Here is a 14,831-nt window from a genome sequence, read left to right as displayed (position 1 = left end):
AACAGGGTACCAGTAAAAATTTCCTATTCCCTCAAGCAAAGGCCACCCTGTTCACATTACCAACACAACATGAAACTCATATAATTTCCCAAAGTTTAACATGTCAAATTTCACATGCATTTCAACCATATACATATTCATGAACTTTCTATAACACACATATCTATACATGTATATATATATATATATTCATCATCATGCACACTCTCCCATCGTCATCAACTCATGTGCACTTCCAACTAGCACATGGCTGGGTCATCATCGGCTTATGCGCACTCCCATTCGCACATAGTCGGGTCATCATTGGCTTATGCACACTCCTACTCACACATAGCCAGGTCCACATCAACATACAAATAAGCACCCAATGCATATCATACATATTATCATATTGTGATAACACATAAACCATTGTATAGCACATTTTCACAATATAAAATCACTTCACCGAAGGCTTGTTCCCAAGGTACATTTTTTAAAGGAAAACTGGATAAAATCTTTCAAATGTTTGTACAATTGCTTTCATATTCCCAAAACAAATTTTGAAATGCAAGTCCACTTACCGGTATTTGTTGAATCCTTTAGTTGACTCTAACTTCTCTAATTGTCCAAATAGGGTGATGGGGCTTCGTTGAAACCTATTATCACATTAGCATCACCATTAAGTCAAGCCACATACTTATGAATTCTAAAAGCTTTCTCTTAGCTAGCTTTCAAATTGCCATTTAAGTGGGTATCTAAGTTCACTATCTTAATCACTCTCAAGTGAATGAACAACCCCAACTACCAAATCACCCCCAAGTCTAAACACTAATCATTTTCAACATTAAAACTCAATTCTAGTGTACTACTCACCTTGGTAGCTTGTATTTGAAATTCTTCCTAAAACCTTTCAAGTTATTATTAAAGCTTCCTCTTTCTCTCTCTAAAACACCTAACTAGTGAGAGAGAGTATGAAAACAAGATTTTTCAAGGGTTTTAAAGTGAGAGAGTGGAAGAGCACAAGGGTTTATGAAAGGGTGCACCAAAAGCATGAAAAGTGGAGCTATTTTGAGGGAGGTTATGGAGCTTTATATCAAGCTTTCATGGAGGTTGGGAAGCAACGTGAAAGAGAAGAAGAAGAAGAAGAAAAGCTGTTGGAGAATATAGAAGCTGCTGGAAGAAAGAGATATTTATAGCTCAAGCTTATCCACTGCACTTAAATTACCAAATTATCCCTCCACAAATTAGCTTATTCTCCTCCAATCTTTTATGAAATCTTTTACTCTTTTGACACTGGGACAAGGTCCATAATGGTCTAGAAATGCTCAGGTCCATCAAAACTTAAAAATTCTAACTCGAGGTGAAAAATGACCATTTTGCCCCTACCATGAAAATCATCAAAATTTTTGTTTCCTTGTCATTTTACCCATATTTTCATCATTCATTTATGCCTTAGGCCTACTTAGGCCATAATATTGTTTAAAATCTTACTTTTATGGGCTTACTAAGGAAATGACGAAATTACCTCTGATCAGGGATATCGCGTGTACTTTTATCTACGAGTCTATAAAGGTCAAGGTCTCACAAAAATGTGTTAGAAGGACCAAGTTGTAAAAGATGAAAGTTTGGAGGGTTACAAGGTAAATAAAGGAAAATTTGAAGACTTATGTGCAATTTTAATATTTAAAGGCCAATGGAGATCAATTTGTTAAGAAAGCCTAGATTATGTGGAATATGAGACATGCATGTACAATTCATTATTGCATGCAAATCATTACATGCAAAAAAGGAGACGTTAGTGGGAAACATGTCAAGCCCGACCTTATAAAGTACTTGCCATGTCTTTCAGGTGATTAACAATATGCTTGCATACTTGGAAAGCCCCGAAAAATCGTCAAAAGTCGATATTGTACTAAATGGTACTATTAAGTTGAATTAAGCTTCGAACTAGTCTAAATAGAGATCTTAAGATGAAATTGAGAATTTTAAAACCCCAAAATGACTTAAAATGATAATTTTGAGTTCGAGGGCTAAATTGGAGTCAATTTGGAATTTTCATGTTCTAAGGGCAAAATTGTAATTTTGTCACCCGGAGGATAAAATGGGAATTTTTAGAAAAGATTTTGATCACATTTGACTCATTGGAGTATGATTTGAGTTTGAGAGGTGAAAATTTTAAATTCTGACATTTTTGGAGTCCTAGGAGCAAAACGGTAATTTTACGAGTTTACGAGGGCAAAGTTGAAATTTTGGAATTTTACACTACCTAACACTTGTAATGCCCATGGATTTTAGCCATTAACATTTGACATTGTTGATAATTGAAACATTTTATGTGGTGGAGAGAGATTGCTTAATGGATAAGTATTACACATGGACTAATGGAAACATGCCATGTGTCAAGCTTGGATTATTCTAGAATTTCCTTGTAAAATCTATTTAAAACTCTCTTAGTCTCACCCATATGGCTGGCCAAAGCATGAAGTGAAGAGGAAAGGAAAGAACACAAACCCTAGGTGGGAAAATTGAAGAAAAAATGTGGGATTTCAAGGGATTAAGCTAATAAAGGTAAGATTTTGTGATTTTATCTTGTGATTTACACTACCCATGCATTCTTTTTCATTTTTCATGCTTAGAACTCAAGTTTGCATGATGAACCCATGCTGACCGAATTTGAGAGGAGAGGTTTTGAGCATTGATTTTGCTAGATTTCAAGCTAATTAAGTGTTTTTGGTTGTTTGGTAATGGAAAGTATGAAAATCTAGCAAGGAATCACTTTGTTCTTCACAAAACCCACAAGAGGCCAAATTTTCTAGGGAGGATATTGAGGTTGAAATTGATGATATTTCATAATATTTTGGTGGTATTTAATGATTGGTGAGGCTAAAAATTTAATGGGAAATTTTGGCATGAAAATCTGAATTTTTACCTAATGTATAGACATGTGTGATTTATGGTTTGGACTGATAAATTGAATCATATTCACAGTCATTGAGGTATTTTAAGTATAATTGGAGTGTAGAAAGTGAAAGAAATCGATTTGGAGTTAAATTGGAGGTTTTAGCCAATTACACCGAGAATAGTGCGAATTAGATCGAATATCGTATTTAAACGACTATTCGGACATTTTGCATCACATTTCGTGCATTCATATAGATTTATAGAGCCTGAATTAGTTTATGATAAATTGACATAATTTATTAAAATTCGTGTCACATATGATGTATAGGTGGTGAGCCTTCTAACAAGAGTAAAGAGATTGTGCTCGAAGATCAGGAATAGGAGTATATCGAACTCCTAGTACTGTGAGTAACCTTACTATCGTCTTAATTATCTAAAGTGGGTTTTATCCGATTTTGTGAATTTCATGGAAAATGAATTAAATGATTAATTTTTCGATTTTATAAACTAAATGTGATTTAATGAAATGATTTCATAAAATTGTTTTGAAATTGAATAATGGCTTTGAAAATAGAGTAATTGGAGACCATTTGATGTATTGTGAATTTATGGTTCTAATTGATTGGCTTATGACAATATTGGCATGAATGGCTAAATTGGTATTTGTGTTGAAATGTATCAACTATTGTGTGCCTTGATAGGCTGTTGAATTTTTATTGTATAGTGGGTTTAGCTTGCTACAGTGGGCTGGTTCTGTAGACCAACCTATAAGAAGGGCACGAAATCTAGTCATAGATATGCACCTCGATTGGAGAGGCGCGTAGGGTAACTCTTGAGGTCAAACTTTAGAGTTCACTTCACACCCAACCACCACGTGAGGGGAACTCAGCCAACGCCAAGGAATGACTATGTTTTCAAAATAAAAACATGATTTATGCGTACATGACTTTTTATTAGCCTTGGCGGACTCGGTTGGGATAGCCCTCGATCAAGGCATCCCTGATAACTAGGTATAAAAATGATTTTTGGCACGAGCCAAAGTTTTAAGAAATTCATAAGCCATGTTAATTACGCGATTTATATGAATTGATTTTATTTGGTTGAAACAAGTTGAAAGGTGATGAATTTCAGTATGTTAAATTGTTTTATCTGTCTCCATTTACTCGACTTTAGATGATTTAGATGGTATATGTTTACTCACTGGGATTTACTGCCTTTGTGCACTTTTGTTCCTTATTGGCCCACGAGTCACTGTAAAGTAAATTTCATATCCCGGTTATTTGTATTATAGTACGTATGAATTTATTTAGCTTTTACATTACAAAAAATATTTATCGATGACTATAAATATTATTTTACAAGCAATTAGAATATTTTATAAAATATTTTTATTTTATTCAAATAGTTGCAATGTCATTTTTAATAAATGTTTTAGACACCCAAATCTATTTTAAATCATGAAATATGTGTTTTTCACTCATCTACTACATTTTTAGTCGGGTTCCGAAAATTTTGAGAAAAAATGACAAAAACACCCTTCTGAGGCAAGAATTATTTTTCCACGATTTTGAAAGGGAAAAAGCTTAAAATTTTTTAAAAACGTGGTTTGGCGATGATTACTCACACGGGAGATCAAAAAAATGGTACTAAAGCCTTGCGAGGTTCCGGTTGGCATTCCGGGTAATGAATGTCTACCGGGATGTCGTGGAGGTTGTCACGGGCTCGAGGGGAGTACCGAGTCATGACAAAACATATGGTACCCCACCATGTGAAAGTTGACAAGAGAAAAAGAATAAAAGGATATTTAATTAGAGAAAACCATGGTTTGGCAAAGATAGCCCATGTAAACAAGTAAGAAAGGTGATGTGATTTGAAAAGAAAAGGCATAAATATAATATTTAATAGAAAGAAAACAAAGAAAGGTAATTGAATGGCTTGGCATGTAAATAAGAGATGAAAAAGAAATGAAGAAAGAATGGACAATGAAAAGTGAACGACAGGTGGAATGGTTCAAAGGCCTTTTGACTTGCAATTTTACCACATAAAAGGAAAAAGGAAAAAGGCTAAAATGAGCAATTTTTGGGCAATCCACCCATGAAGGAAAAATAAAGAGACAAGAAAAGGAAATAAGAGAAAAAGGTGAATGACCCTGGGCAATCCACCCATGGGAGAGAAAAATGAGAGAATGAAAGCCATTTTCAAGGCTTGGCCTTGGGAAGTCCACCCATAACCAAGAAGAAAAGAGAAACGAGAGGAAAGAAAGAAGAAAAAAGAAAGGAAAGGAGAGAAAGAAATAAAGAAAAAGAAAAAAAGGAAAGAAAGGCTCCGTTTTGCACAAAACCAAGAGGAACCGTGAGATTTCCTCCCTCATCTTGTAGATTTATGTTGTTGTTTCACTCAAGGAACCTTCAATCCTCAAGAGAGAAGCCGTGGAGAGTCAATGGAGGTATAAAGCTTGGTTTTGTGATTCAAGCAAGGAAAGGTAAGGATTTTTGTTTTTAGCTTGAGTAATCCTTGAAAATGAGTTGATGACTAAACGAAATGTCTAGTGCCAGCAAAGATCAGCTTGATTAGAGGAAAATTGGTGACACACAAGCCACCAAACTTGTGGGTGCATAATGGGTTCAAGGTGAGAGCAAAACGACAAGCTTAATACTTTGTTTTGAAGCCTACGGTTAGATGAATATCGTGAGGAATGATTGTGTAATTGTTGGTAGCTTGGTGAGTGGAATATTGGAAGAGCATTAAGGTTGCATGCAAGGTCAAATTCACCACAAAGGTAAGGCATGCAATGTGTAGTGTTATTGTGATGTCATGGGTACGGTTAGATGGAATTATGATAGTTGAAAGCTTGAAAAAAATGTAATGTGTGGATATGTGTTGTTGTGAAAGGTTTAAAAGATTATGAATGTTAGTGCATATGAATGAATATTGATGTTATGCTTGGAGGCAGCATGTAAATGTGAATTATGGTGCATGTAAACTTACAAAATGCTTGATGAAATTAGATTTATAATTGCTGCCATATGCGAGGTTATTGGTGTGAAAATGATAGTTAAACTTGATAAATATCATTGGAAAAGATTAAATTGTGTGCTAAAGTTATGAATAAGTTGCTGGTACTTATAATCTAAAGAATTACACAAACAAAGGATATGTATAACCTTAGCAAAAACGTGTTAAGATGCAAGTTAGTAGAATGAGGATTCATGATTGAATGAGAAAGAGAAGTGGAAATGATATACATTAAATATATTGAGTTTAATTTATTGCTAGGAAAGTTTACCGTGGTGGCATGCCGGACGAGGTAACGAGTGACCGGCAAGTAGAAATAGCTAGATACACACTCGAATCAATAACGACAAAGTGTTGTCCTGCTATTGTAAGGTGAGTAGGGGGTGTCGATTTCCAAATTTCCATAATATATATATGTGATGATTTATTTTAAATGCAAAATTTGTGGAAAGCATGAGTTGGTAGAATCCTAGGTATTTTGTGGATGCAACAAGTTGTTTTGAAAGTTGGTTTGGATATGCCTATAGATAATCTATATATGTAAAGTGTTTTAGAAACCGAGAAACAAGCCTTTTTACGATGTTTGCATCAAAATTCTTGCATTTTATTTTTGTGTGATCTGCATAGCTAAATGCATTTGTTAAGATGATTTAAATACAAGTTTTGAGCACCGATTTTATTTCAACCTTTGTACACGTGTTTACACCATGCCAATTAATGAGAAATGCAATTTGACAGGTTATCAAACCTTGATTTCAAAAGATTTAAAAGAAAAAGTCTCGAAAAACTTGATTTGGTTTTGAAAACAATTTTGACAAACCGAGAGCGTTGAGATTAGGTCAAATGTCACTTTAGTTAAGTGTGACTCTTGTGCACAAGTGAGCTTGAGCTAGAGAACCTTTGAGTCACCGATAGGCTGTTAGACATGGTTGGGGCCATGGTCTATGATATATGTGGCAAGGCCACGGGTTGTTATATGTGGCTAGGCCACAAGTGATATTCGTGGTTGTGACCACTTGATTCTCCGATGTCGGCTAACATCATCGAGACTGCCATGGCATGTGAGAATCCGGTGGAAGCGGTGTTCTTGAATTGTTATTACGTGGAAGTGGGTCCATGTGTTGATATTATACTTTCCTACTCGAGAGCCTTGTGAGTTTTCGACGCGTACTCTTTTGCATGGTGGAGAGTTAAGGTTTTTCTATGTAGCTCCTTTTATTTGTATAAAAGCTTTCAGTGCTTACTTGTCGATCATGAGCTGGTTTATGTGGCTTTATAAATTGATTTCTTTATGTGCCACACAACTTGAGAACATGCATATTTTTATACCGTTTCTCGTGTTTTGATAGTAAGTGATGTTTGCTATGATTGAACTTAGTTTCGCTACATTTGTTTTCAACATCGTTTTGCCAAGTGAAATATTGCACGATGATTTTACGGCATCATTTTTACAAGGCAGAAACACTCTATTAGAGATTTAATTTTTCTAAGATTATTAATTTTATTCCGGATTTATCATTCAAATGATCTGCCTTAAGCTTGTGTCTCATCTACTTCCTACTCACGGAGCTGATGATTACTGAGTCTATGAGACTCACCCCCTTATTTCCCTTTTGCAGATAGTGTTTGACCTAGTGTGTGTTCATCGGCACATGTTGTCTATCGCAGATAGGTAAAAGCATCTCGTAGCACTTTATTTCGAGTTGCTCTTGTGAAACCCAGTACCCTCGTATTATGAAACCTTGACCTTCGTAGACATGTAAGTAGAAGTAGACGAGATAACACGGACTAGGGGTAATTTCATCATTTTTCATGGTGAGCTCATGAAAGTAGCTTTCTAATGTTTTTAAGGTCTAAGTAGGCTTAAGGAATAGATGAATGATGGTAAAATGAATGAAGAAGATAGAAATACTAATAATTTCCATAGTAGGGGCACAATGGTCATTTGGCATCTTGGGTCTAAATTTTTACGTTTTCATGAACCTGAGTATTTTTAGACTATTATGGACTTTGTCTCAATGTCAAAAGAGTAAAAAGGTTGCACAAAGGATAGGAGGAAGATAAAGCCACAATGTTAAGGGCATTTTGATAATTTATGTGAAAAATTGGATAAACTTTAGATATAAATATCTAATCTCCAACAGCTTCCTCATTTTTCCAGCAGCTTCTTCTTCTTTTTCCTCCCATCTCACATTTCTTTCATCCTCCATGAAAGCTTTAGCTTTCATCAGCCTCTCAAACTAACCTTAAATTTCATGCTTTTACACACCTTGTTATAGTGTTTTTCATGCTCTTTCACTCTCTCACCTTAAAACCCTTAAAAGTCTTACTCCCATACTTTCTCTCACTAGCTAGGTGTTTTAGAGAGAGAAAGAGAGAGAGCTTCCATAATAGCTTGAAAATTCTTGGAAAGGAATTCACTTACAAAGCTACCAAGGTTCCAACAAAGCCTCATTGCCTTATTTAGACCATTAGAGCAAGTTTGAGTTGGGTAAAGATTTAACAAATACCGTTGAGTGAACTTGCATTTCAAAATGTTTTGGGAAGTGCCTACATGTTTAAATAAATCATTTGAAAGTTTCATTTGTTTTTGCTTTAAAAATATACTTAGGGAACAAGCCCTTGATGAAATGTTTCTATCTTGTGAAATGTGCAATATGAATAGTTCATGCATTCTCACATTATATTGATATGTATATTATGCTTTCGATGCTCTTTTTGTGTGATAATAAGGACCTAGCTATGTGCGATGTGGGAGTGCACATGAGCTAATGATGATGATATTGCATTGTGCGTGCAGGGAGTGCACATGAGTTGAGTGTGGCGGGATGGTATGCATGATGATGTATGTATATATATATATATATGTTATAGAAAGTTTATGAAAATAATTGTGATTGTGTTATATGTTGGCATTGTTAATTGGTCCCAAATTGCTTTTCATTTCAGCAAGAAAATGGCTTTTTGATGTAACAATACCCCTTTTAACTAAATTGCTCTGTTTCTCGTTGCAACGAGATTCATTTGCATTGCAGTGAGAAACTCTTAGGTTGAGGGGGGTTACATTGGCCTGGTTCTTGCTGCAATGAGATTCATTTGCATTGCAATGAGAAACTCTCAGGTTGGGGGGGGGGGGGGGGGGGGGGGGGGGGGGGTTACATTGGCCTGGTTCTCGTTGCAGCGAGAAACTCTCGGGTGGTTCTAAAATTTTGGTGCAATACTTTCACTTAGACAAAGATTTTGACCACCTTCCAATCAGAACTGGGCAAAGTAGTAAACATCAAAGTTGTATCCCAGCCTCTTAGCTTTCTAATGACCTAAAAATTATGTCAATTGGACTTCTGTAGTGGGAGATATGCTTGAAAATTTGAAGCATGTGCAAACAAAAAAGCCTTTTCGCTGCAGTGAGAAAACCCTCTATTTGCTTGTCTTGCTTGGTCATTGCTAAAATTTTCATTCTATTCAACTTCATGGTTTATCATGGATCTTATATCATCAAGGGATTAAACATTCAAAGTTTGAAATGAGGGGTTTTAACAAAAAATTAGACTAAATTGCATGGTTTTATCGTAAGTGCAACATGTTTTCTAAAACATTCCTTATCGTTGCTTGTTCCTTTCTTATTTTCACTCACTGAGTTTATACTCACTCTTTTAAATTGCATGTTTTCAGATCCATAGCTAGTTGGGACCAAGATTAAGGAGACCACTCGTATTCACCCATTGGTAGGTATATGGCATTTGGTAGCTGTGCCTTTACCCAAGTCACTCTGCTAGTTGTCAAGAGTTTTGCATGTGGATTTACACTCGATGTAAATCGCTAAGATTTAGGCTACAAACAATAGATGTATATGTGATATGATGATGCCATTATGAGATGGCAATGAATGATAGTATTTTGGGTTAGTACCAATATAAATATTTGGTTGCCTTGTTTATTATCGAAATACGTATAGTTGAGAATAAAGATTGTGGTTAGAAATGATGGTGGGAATAATGAAATAGAATTTCATAAATAGGCTTGCTTGGGCTTAGTGGGCTGTGCCCATTGGGCCCTTGCACCAATCATGGTCCAAAAATTGGGCTGTGACAACTCCGCTACTAGAGGTCGAGTCATTCATAGTATAATGTATTTGTAAGTAGAGTCAATGTAAGTGTACAATTGAATAATTATAGACTATAATGTAATCTTTATGAGTATGGTGAATAAGGGTTAAGATAGTTTATTATGATTATGTTTAATCCTTATTACAAAGAGATATATGGTTCAAATAGTTTCACAAATTGATGGCATAATAACTAAAGACTCAACTAAGGCTTGTTCAGGATTTGGCGGGTTCTCCTGCAAGTCTCGGACACCGGTAACGATTGATGATCGATCATTACAAAAACTGCCAGGGATTGTTTTCTTGCTTTTTGCTAATATTAATACCAAGCAAACTAGTCTTATTTCAACCTTGGTTTTTCTTTATTTCAAGTATTTTTGGTCATAGTATGCAAAGAATAAGAAGTTTGGAAATTGTACCTTTGATCCAGAAATCGAGAAAACTTTTTGAAGTCTTTCGAGAGAAATTTCCAAACCTTAACTCATGTAGAAACAATGGTTGAACAACAAGGAGAGTAGAAAATTCAAGGGAAATTAGTGGAAGATATTCGATCTTTAAGAGATTATGCTATCTCGTTGGTGCAAGGTCTTCATTCGAGCATTCGATGGTCAGTTAGTGAAGCTAATAACTTTGAGCATAATGATGATCATAATGTTCATATCTCAAATTTTTGTGAGATTTGTGACACCTTTAAGCATAATGGAGTTACCAATGGTGCTATCAGATTGTGACTTTTGGTTTTCTCATTGCAAGATAAGGTAAAGGTTTGGTTGAACTCACTTCCCACGAGCTCTATTACAACTTAGGATGATCTTGCTCAGAAGTTCTTAGCTAAATTCTTTCTTCCAACTAAGACAACTAAGATGAGGAATGATATTACTTCGTTCATGCAACTTGACTCTGAATTTTTTTATGAGGCCTAGGATAAATATAGGGATTTGCTTCAACGTTGCCCTTATCATAGTCTACCAAAGTGACTTCAAGTACAAACATTCTATAATGATTTATGTAACTCCCCGTACCCTTGTATAGAAACCAATATGACCTTATCGACAAGATGAAGGGTCAATTGACGTAAATTTAAGTGCCAAAGAGCGGTAACAGGTGAAAAGAAAATTTAAAATAAAATAATAGTAAAATATTAATATTTTATCTATTGCTGAAATTAGTCAGGAAGGAGGATTATATGACTAATCAAAGTGGGGGAGAAAAAGAAGGAAAGGGTTTTAAAGGAAAAATGACGTTAGTGGGACCCGCGTGTCTTTATCAAATAAAGCTAGCATGGGTAAATAAATATTTCAATATTAGGGTGATACCGTGATGAAGTGCGGATTTTATATTTTGTTTGTACACATGTAAAGGAAGGAAAATAAAAGGAAATTGGAGTTAAGAAATGTTGGAAGGACCCAATTGTAAAGGATGAAAGTTGGAGGGGTCGCATGGTAAATAAGGAAAAGTTTGAGGACTCATTGTAATTTTAATATTTGAAGTTAAAAAAGGGAATTTCCTAACCAAGGAATGCTAGATTATGAGGAATATGAGATGTATATGTGGAAGTTACTATTACATGCAAACAATGGTGTAAAAAGGAAAAGTTAGTAGGGGACATGTGGGACCTCGACCATGTGAAGTAAAAGAAAAAATAAGATTAAAATTTGTTTGCATGAAATGTGATTGTTGCAATGGTGGTCAAATGAAGAAAGAAGAAAGTGGGTTGCATGTGATTTGGATGGGACAATGAGTGATTAAATAAAACTTAAAGTAAATGTAGTGCATAGAATAAAAAGATGAAAAGTAAAGAATGAAAATGCAAGTGGCATGTGGAAAGGTTGCAAGCCTTTTGCCATGTGATGTTATCACATAAAATAAGAGGAAAAGATGTCAAAGAGTCATTAAACCTTGGGCAATCCGTCCATGCAAGGAGAATAAAGAGAAAAGAAAAGAAAAATAATAGAAAAGGGTGGCTTTGGGCAATCCACCCATGTGTGGGCAAAAATAAACAAAATGGAAACCATTTTCAAGGCTTGGGCTTGAGGAGTCCGCCCATAACCAAGAAGAAAAGAGAAAGGAAAGGATAGAAAGAAGAAAAAAGAAAGGAAAGGAAAGAAAGAAAGGAAGAAAAAGAGAGAAAAAAAGGCAAGGCTCAGTTTTGCATAAAACCATGAGGAACCGAGAGGTTTCCTCCCTCATCTTGAAGATTTGTGCTATTTCATCACCCAAGGAGTCTCCAATACTCAAGAGAGAAGTCGTTAAGGGTGGAAGGAAGTGTAAAGCTCAGTTTTGTGATTTAAGCAAGATAAGGTACGAACTTTGGTTTCAGCTTGAACATTTCTTGAAAATGGGTTGGTAACTATATGAAATGTCTTGTGGCAGCAAAGATTGGCTTGAATGGAGAGGATTTAGAGACATGCAAAGCTATCAAAATCATGGGTGCATGATGGATTCAAAGTGGAAAAGAAATGGGAAGCATAATACCATAATTTGAGGCCTATGGTTGGTTATATATTGTGAGGAAATGATTGTGTAAAATGATGGCAGCTTGGTGTGAGGAGTATTGGAAGAACACTGAGGTTGCATGCAAGAGCAAATCCACCACAAAGGTAAGGCAAACAATGTGTCGTGTTTATGTGATGCCTTAGGTACGGTTAGAAAGCAATTATGTTAATTGAAAAGCTTGAAACATAAATGTGTGGACATGTGTTGTGAAAGGCTTAAAGGGTTAAAATGTAGTGTGCATGAATGAAAATTTATGTTGTGCTTAATGGCGGCATGTAATTATGATTAGTGTTGCACATAAGCTTAGAAATTGCTTGGTGGACGTAGGTTTATAGTTGCTGCCGTATGCATGATTAATGGTTGTTAAAAAGATCTAAAATGCATGAGCTAGATGGACATGTTAAGTTGCTTGTTATGTTATTGTTTGAAAGAAATGAAAAATGAATAATGTGAATGGTGGATTGAGAAATATAGCATTGAAAGTTGGATAGATGATGATACATGTAAACTTGCAAATAATTGAGTAAAATGGGAATGATAAACACTAAGATTATTAGGTTTGGTTTATTGCTAGGAAGTGTGAAAATGGAAAAAGGACACCGTGGTGATCAACTAAAGGAGAAAACATAACTAGATAAGTGGCGAAGTGATATCCCGCCATTGAAAGGTGAGTAGGGGTGTCCATTTTAAAATTCCCATAGTTATATATATATATATATGTAATGATTTATTTTAAGTGCAAATTTGTGGACAGCATGAGCTGGTAGATATCCTAGGAAATTATGAATGCCAAAGTGTTTGAAGTTGTTTTGACCATATATATATATAAGTTATATACGTAAAGGATTTTAAAATAGGGAAACAAGCTTTTCAATGTGATTTATATCAAAATATGCCTTATTGATTGTGTGATGTGCATTCATGAATGAATTTCATATTCACCATGCTGATTTGATATCTAAACCTCATGCAAAAGGTTTTACACTGCAAAGTTTTACAAAAGGGGTTTTGGTACGCTACCATGATTGGTAGTTTGAAAATGATTTGAAATGATCTTTTAAGAACCCAATTTGGCTTTTAAATGCTTTTATCAAATCAGGAGATTCAAGAGTCGATCGAATGTCACATCGAAAAAGTGTGACCCTGGTGCACAAGTGAGCTCTATCTAGAGAACCTTTAAGTCACCAACGGGCTGTTAGACATGGTTGGGGCCATGGTCTGTGATATACGTGGAAAAGCCATGGGTTGTTATATGTGGCTAGGCCACAAGTGATATTCACAGTTGCAACTACTTGATTTCTCTGATGTCGGCCAACATCGTTAAGATTGCCACGGCATGTGGGAATCCGATGGAAGTGATGCTCCTGGATTGTTATTATGTGAAAGTGGGTCCACGTGTTGATATTATGTTTTCCTACTCGAGAGTGGCATCTCTTTGGGTTTTAAAACTTGTACGCTTTTGCATGGTGAAAACGATAAGATTTTTCGCAGCTCTTTTTTTTATACTAAGATGTTGGATTTAACTCCTCGTGTATGAGGCGATTTAAGAAATTGACTTATGAGCTTGTGTAAAAGTTTTGATAATGTTTGATTTTTATGAGAGAGTGCATGTTTACGTTGAATTGCCTTGAGCAAGTTGTTAAACGATTTCGATGATAGCAATCTCTTACTCACTGGTTTTGACAAAATGATTGTTAAATGATTTCTTGCATAGAAATCTTTGGTTTTATATGTAAGGCACAATGTTTCATTTGCTTTTAAATGGTTTACATGTTCTTATGTTTTATATATTCAAATCTTCTACGTTTAGATTGTTTCCCATCAACGCCCTACTCACGGAGTTGATGATCACTGAGTCTGTGAGACTCACCCCCTTATTTTCTTTTACAGATAAGTAATCGGTTCAAGTGCATCGCTCAGCATATTGAGACTTGCTGCAACATAGGTAAAGGCATCTCATAGCATTCCATTCCGAGTCACTCCACTATTAGAGGTCAGGTCATTTATAGTATATTTTGTTTCGGAAGTAAACAATGGTGTACACTATAAACTTATGTTTATATGATGATGAAATACAATGTACAGAGAACATTTGCTATTAATAAGATGGTGATGGTTATGAGATTTTCCAATGGATGTGTGATAGTTTGATAAATGATAACTGTATAGGCTTGTTTGGGATTTGGTAGGTTCTCATGTAAGTCTCAAACGCCGGTAGCGATTGAGGAGCAATCGTTACAATTTGAATGGTCATATTTGGACTACTATTGATGCAACCACGGGGGGAGCTTTTTGTGGCTAAGTTTATTAATGTGGAATATTGTTGGAAAAT

Source organism: Theobroma cacao, chromosome 1 (genome assembly GCF_053813885.1).
Source record: "Theobroma cacao isolate CCN51 chromosome 1, ASM5381388v1, whole genome shotgun sequence".
Lineage (NCBI taxonomy): Eukaryota > Viridiplantae > Streptophyta > Magnoliopsida > Malvales > Malvaceae > Theobroma > Theobroma cacao.
Note: the sequence above shows the minus strand (reverse complement) of the source record.